Source organism: Sciurus vulgaris (genome assembly GCF_902686455.1).
Source record: "Sciurus vulgaris genome assembly, chromosome: 10".
NCBI lineage: Eukaryota > Metazoa > Chordata > Mammalia > Rodentia > Sciuridae > Sciurus > Sciurus vulgaris.
Window position 1 is genome coordinate 83,442,044 of NC_136470.1, and position 7,446 is coordinate 83,449,489.

Below are 7,446 nucleotides of genomic sequence, written 5' to 3' on the forward strand. Positions count from 1 at the left end.
CAGTGGTAGAGCACTTACCTAGCCCATGTGAAGTACTGGGTTCAATTCTTAGCACCATGTAAATAAATAAAGATATCCATCTACAACTGAAATATATATTTTTTTTAAAAAAAGATATTGCTTTCTTGTTTTCTCCTTACATTGTTCACTACAAAATTTTTCTTTCATCCTTCTTTGTTTCTTGTACATAGCCTTCCATTTTCATTTGTCTGTTAAGATTTTCTATTACTGGTTTTGAGCAATTTGATAATTGTCTCAGTGTAGTTGTCTTAATGACTAATGCTTGAAGTTTGAATCGGTAAGTTCATAGTTTTCATTAAATTTGGAAAAAGTTTGTTCATTATTTCTGCAAAATTATTTTGTTCTGCTTTTTATTCTTCAGAAACTCAAGTTACATGTAAATTTGTTTCTCTGGCATTCTTCAGTTCACTGATGCTGTGGCCATTTTTCTTCATTATGATTTTTTTTTATTCCTTTTTCTTTTTGTGTTTCCTTTTGACAGTCTCATTTGATAGTCTTTATTCTTATGCACTAACCTTTCTCTTTACCGTATGTAGTCTGTCTTTAAACAAGGAGAACATTTTTCATGTCAGATATTGTAATTTTCACCTCTAGAGTTTTAATTTTATTATTTTAAAAGTAGCACCAGGTACAGTGGCACATACTTATAGTCCCAGCGTCTCTGGAGGTTGAGGCAGGAGAATTACAAGTTCAAAACCAGCCTTGGGGGGCTGGGGATATAGGTCAGTTGGTAGAGTGCTTGCCTTGTAAGCACTAAGGCCCTGGGTTCGATCCCCAGCACCCCAAAAAAAAAAAAAAAAAAAAAAAAAAAAAAAAAAAAAAACAACAGCCTTGGTAACTTAGTAAGGCCCAAGCAACTTAGTGAGACCCTGTGTCAAAATAAAAAAAGAAAGAAAGAAAATGATCTGAGGATGTGACTCAGTATTTGAACACATAGGTTCAATCCCTGGTACAAAAAAAAAAAAAGGACATTTTTCTAAGCACTCAGTTTAGCACTTAATAAATTAGTAATTTTTCCAGTTTGGCTATGTGGGAAGAGGCGATAATTTTAGCCTTCTATGAGCTCCAAGTACTGTTATTCCTAATTCTTCAGGCAGTTCAGTTCTTTCTCTGGACTTATGTAGTTTCCCCTAAATATACATTTACCATGCTCTGTTGAACGCTTGAGGGAGACCACAGATCTCCGCAGTTATCCTGGTGTACTGCTGTCAGTTCTCTAACATTCTGCCACACAAATTCTGTTGACATTTTCTTCCCAGACTCTCCTCAATCCTGAGTCTATGGGTAGCTCCTGAGCTCCCCTCCTTAAACCACAGCTTGAAAATGCTCTCAAAGCAGGAAGCTAGATGGACAATAATCCTCCTATGATCGCCCTCTCAGAGATCACTGCTCCTTGTTGCCTGATGATCTGTGTTGAAATCTTTGCTTCACATAACTTATTACTTTGCCTAGATTTTTGGTTGTTTCAGGTATGTGTGGTACAGGGGATAAAGGTAAATCCAGAGTTCTATTTCTAACATTAGGAAACAGAAGTTCTATTTGTGTGTGTGTGTGTCCATATATTCGTTCCTGCTAAAAAGGTTTAGAAACATTGAGATGAAAACCAATAACAATGAGCACATCTGGGGCATGGAATACAGTCATTTTATTTTATTTATTTTCTATTCAATGAAATTGGGACCTGAAATATGTCTTATTCCAGAACTGAGGCGACAGTGTACCATCTTGAACCTGAAATATCCAGCCTTATAAGGTAACAAGAAAACTATGAAAGAATACAAGGTTTATTCCCAAAGGACTCAGGAATACTTGAGAAGACTCAGGAACACTTTCAGAGAACCCAGCTAACTAAGAAAGATAAATCTGATAACCAATGAGCTATTGCCTTCAGTACCACCAGAACATTTATATATGTGAGTTCGTAACTATAATTATTATAAAATTAAATTGGTCAGTCTTGAAGAATGCTAAGGTACTCACTTGTTTTTAGAATGCTGAAAGTAAAGAGAAAGAATAAAATTTTTACTTAATCTTTCCTGGCATAACCATATCTGAAGGAAATTTCTCTTCATAGAAGGATTTTACTAACATATGAGGTGTAGTAAAATAATGTCTCAATTTTGAATCCTCTAATAAATTTATGGACCTGGACCCCCATCACTAATGCTTATTAACATCACAAAAACATACAATGAGACATTTAGATGCCTGTTGATGGAGGAAATCAACAATCTGAGAGAATTTTACCATTGAACCTAAATTGAACCTAAATCTAATCAAGTCTGTGAATTTACCATTTACAGGAAATGATGATGTCAGAAAACACTTCAAAACATTCTGTGGATCTCCAGTGACGCCACCCAATCCAGCATCCACGGTCCAGTGCCCACATCCCGTATGGTACGCCCGCTGCAGCTTACCATCTATCAACATGTGGGGTCACCGCTGCCCACTAGCATGGATTATTCTAGACCTGGAGGCCTCCATTTCTAGTGGGGCAGCTCCCTTCCTGGGACACCACACTATCAAGTACCCCTGAGGTATCAGGCTACTGTAGACTAGGAGGTTTGAATAGTACAGTATAGTTTTATTATAAAATTTTTTATTAGCTGTATTATTATAATTATTCCTATTGTACCTATGATTATTCATACTTTTATTAATATTTTTCTCACTCTATCTTCCTCTTATCTATCTGTTTCCTTGGAGACTCTTTCTCCCTTTTCTCCTGCTAACAACCAATTTATTTTAACTCCACTATCACTATTCCTACGACCTAGTACCTCTATAGACTCATTTCTTATCTCATTAACATTATATTCTACACTCCTCCCCATCCTCTTTGTCCACCATTAGAAACTGTGGTCCTTATTGCAAACCTATTGTTTGTTCTGAAATAGTAATTGAACTCATCATCTCTGTTTATCAAGACAATAGTTAATATCGTAATAGGACTATTTGGGTTAACGATGCATATTGTTTGTATTGTGTGGTACTAATATTGATCTCCCACTTTAAGGTGAGGTATTGGAAACCTGCAGGGACACTATAAACCTATAAGTGTGACACTATAATACCTCAGATTCACACAGCTAGAGGGGAAGATACACATACAACATGAGAAAACAAGAAAGAAAGTGTTCCAAACAACTCTAGATGCTATATCAATAGAATCCAATGATAGCATGGCAGAAGAAATGTCATAGAGGGAGTTCAGAATGTACTTAATTAAAATTATCCAAGAAGCAAACGATGAGAAAAGAGAGCAAATGCAGGCAATGAATTATCACATGAATAAACAGTTAAAAGAGCAAAACTCATTTCAATAAAGAGATAGAGATACTGAACAAAATCAAACAGAAATACTTGAAAGAAGGAAATAATAAACCAAATTAAAAACTGAATAGAAAGCATAACCAGCAGACTAGATCACTTGGAAGACAGAACCTCAGATAATGAAGACAAAAGTTGAAAACAAAGTTGACCAAACAAAGAAGATGGTAAGGAATCTTGAATGAAATCTTCCAGAATTATGGGATATCATGAAAAGACCAAATTTAAGAGTTATTGGGATTGAGGAAGGCACAGAGAAAAAAACCAAATAAATGAATAATCTAATCAATGAAATAATATCTTAAAATTTCCCAAACCTGAAGAATGAAATGGAAAATGAAATACAAGAGGCTTACAGGACACCAAATATACAAAATTACAACATATCCACATCAAAGCACATTATAATGAAAATACCTAATATACAAAATAAAGATAGAATTTTAAATGTTGAGAGAGAAAAGCATCAGATTACATATAGGGGGGAAACCAATAAGGATATTAGCAGATTTCTCAGCCCAGACTCTAAAAGCTAGAAGGACCTGGAAAAATATATTTCAAGCACTGAAAGAAAATGGATGCCAACCAAGAATCTTATACCCAGCAAAACTTGCCTTCAGATTTGACAATGAAATAAAATCCTGCCATGATAAACAAAAGTTAAAAGAATTTACAAATAAAAAGCCCGCACTATAAAACATTCTCAACAAAATATTTCATGAAGAAGAAATGAAAAACAATACAAGTCAGCAACGTAAGTCAGCAAAGGGAGGAACTGTCCTAAAGAAAAAACAAATTAAAGGAGAAACCAAGTCAAGATAAAATCCAAAAATAAGCCAAAATGACCAGGAATACAAGTCATATCTCAATAATAACCCTGAATGTTAATGGCCTAAAGTCATCAATCAAAAGACTTGGACTGGCAGATTGGATTAAAAAGAAAGACCCAACAATATACTACCTTCAAGATACTCATCTCATAGAAAAAGACACCCACAGACTAAAGGTGAAAGGATGGCAAAAAACATACCATGCACACAGACTCAGTAAAAAAGTGGGGGTTTCCATCCTCATATCAGATAAAGTGGACTTCAAGCCAAAGTTAGTCAGAAGGGATACAGAAGGATATTTCATACTGCTTAAGGGAAGCATAGATCAGCAAGACACAAAAATCATAAATATTTATGCCCCAAATAATGGCACATCCATGTATGTTAAACAAACTTTCTAAATTCCAGGAACCAAATAGATTACAATACAATAATACTAGGTGATTTTAACACACCTCTCTCACCACTGGACAGATCTTCCAAACAAAAATTGAACAAAGAAACCATAGATCTCAATAACACAATCAATAATTTAGACTTAACAGACATATATAGAATATTCCATCCATCAGCAAGCAAATTCACTTTCTTCTCAGCAGCACATGGATCCTTCTCTAAAACAGATCATATGTTATGCCACAAAGCTACTCTTAGCAATATGATAGAGATACTGCCTTGTATTCTATCAGATCATAATGGAGTGAAATTAGAAATCAATGATAAAATAAAAAACAGAAAGTACCCCAACACCTGGAGATTAAATAATATGCTCTTGAATGATATATAGATAACAGAAGACATCAGGGGGAGATCTAAAATAAAATTCTTAGAGGTAAACAAGAACAATGATACAACGTATCAAAATCTCTGGGATGCTATGAAAGCTGTACTAAGGGGAAAATTCATTGCATGGAGAGCATTTAATAAAGGAAGAAAAAGTCAACAAATAAATGACCTAACATTACATCTCAAAGCCCTAGAAAAAGAACAGATTAAAACCAAAAGCAGTAAAAGACATGAAATAATTAAACTCCGAGCTGAAATCAATGAAATTGAAACAAAAGAAATAATTCACAAAACAAAAAGTTGGTTCTTTGAAAAAATAAACAACATTGATAAACCCTTAGCCTCACTAACAAAGAGGAGAGAGAAAACTCAAATTACTAAAATTTGTGATGAAAAAGGAAATCTTATGACAGACACCATTAATTAGAATTTATTTTGAAAATCTATACTCCAACAAAAGAGAAAATCTCAAAGACATCAACAGGTTTCTAGAGACATACGATCCCCGAAACTGGATCTGGAGGACATACACAATTTAAACAGATAAATTTCAAGCAATGAAATGGAAGTAACCTTCGAAAGTCTACCAACCAAGAAAAGTCCAGGACTAGATGGATTCTCAACCGAGTTCTGCAACACCTTCAAAGAAGGACTCATTCCAATACTCCTCAAAATACTCCATGAAATAGAAAAGGAACTCTTCCAAACTCATTCTGTGAAGCTAGTATCACTCTGATACCAAAAATAGACAAAGACACATCAAGGAAAGAAAACTTCAGACCAATATCCCTAATGAACATAGATGCAAAAAATTCTTAACAAAATTTTAGCAAATCACATACAAAAGCACATTAAAAAGATAGTGCACCATGATCAAGTGGGTTTCATCCCAGGAATGCAAGGTTGATTCAACATCTGGAAATCAATAAATGTAATTCACCAAATTAACAGACTTAAAGTTAAGAATCATATGATTATTTCAATAAAAGCAGAAAAAGCATTTGATAAAATACAGCACCCATTCATGCTCAAAACACTAGAAAAAATAGGGATAGTAGGAACATACCTCAACATTGTAAAAGCTATCTATGCTAAGCCCACTACCAATATCATTCTAAATGGAGAAAAACTGATCGCATTCCTTCTAAAAACTGGAACAAGACAGGGATGCCCTCTTTCAACACTTCTATTCAACATCGTGCTTGAAATACTAGCCAGAGCAATTAGACAGACCAAAGAAATTAAAGGGATACGAATAGGAAAAGAATAACTCAAACTATCACTATTTGCCAATGACATGATTCTGTATTTAGAGGATCCAAAAAATTCCACCAGAAAACTTCTAGAACTCATAAATGAATTTAGCAAAGTAGCAGGATATAAAATCAACACTCATAAATCTAATGCATTTTTATTCATAAGTAATGAATCCTCTGAAAGAGAAATTAGGAAAACTACCCCATTCACAATAACCTTAATAAAATAAAATACTTGGGAATTGGGCTGGGGAGATAGCTCAGTTGGTAGAGTGCTTGCCTCTCATGCATAAGGCCCTGGGTTCAATCCCCAGCACCACCAAAAAAAAAAAACTTGGGAATCAATCTAACAAAAAATGTGAAAGACCTCTACAATGAGAACTACAGAACACTAAAGAAATAAATTAAAGAAAACCTTAGAAGATGGAAAGATCTCCCATGTTCTTGAATAGGCAGAATTAATATTGTCAAAATGGCCATACTGCCAAAAGTGCTATACAGATTCAATGCAATTCCAATTAAAATCCCAATGACTTACCTCATAGAAATAGAGAAAGCAATCATGAAATTCATTTGGAAGAATAAGAGACCCAGAATAGCTAAAGCAATCCTTAGCAGGAAGAGTGAAGCAGCAGGTATCACAATACCAAGGCTTCAACTATACTACAGAGCAATAGTAACAAAAACAGCATAGTATTGGCACCAAAACAGACAGATAGACCAGTGGTACAGAATAGAGGACACAGAGACAAACCCACATAAATACAGTTATCTCATGCTAGACAAAGGTTCCAAAAACGTATAATGGACAAAGATAGCCTCTTCAACAAATGGTGCTGGGAAAACTGAAAATCCATATGCAACGAAATGAAACTAAGCCCCTACCTCTCACCCTGCACAAAACTCAACTCAAAATGAATCAAGAACCTAGGAATTAGACCAGAGACCCTGCACCTTATAGAAGAAAAAGTAGGACCAAATCTTCAACATGTGGGCTTAGGACAAGACTTCCTTAACATGACTCCCAAAGCACAAGAAATCAAAGCAGGAATCAATAAATGGGATAGATTCAAACTAAAATGCTTTTTCTCAGCAAAGGAAACAATCAAAAATGTGAAGAGAGAGCCTACAGAGTGGGAGAAATCTTTTCCACACACACCTCAGATAGAGCACTAATCTCCAGAATCTATAAAGACCTCAAAAAGCTTGACACCAAGATT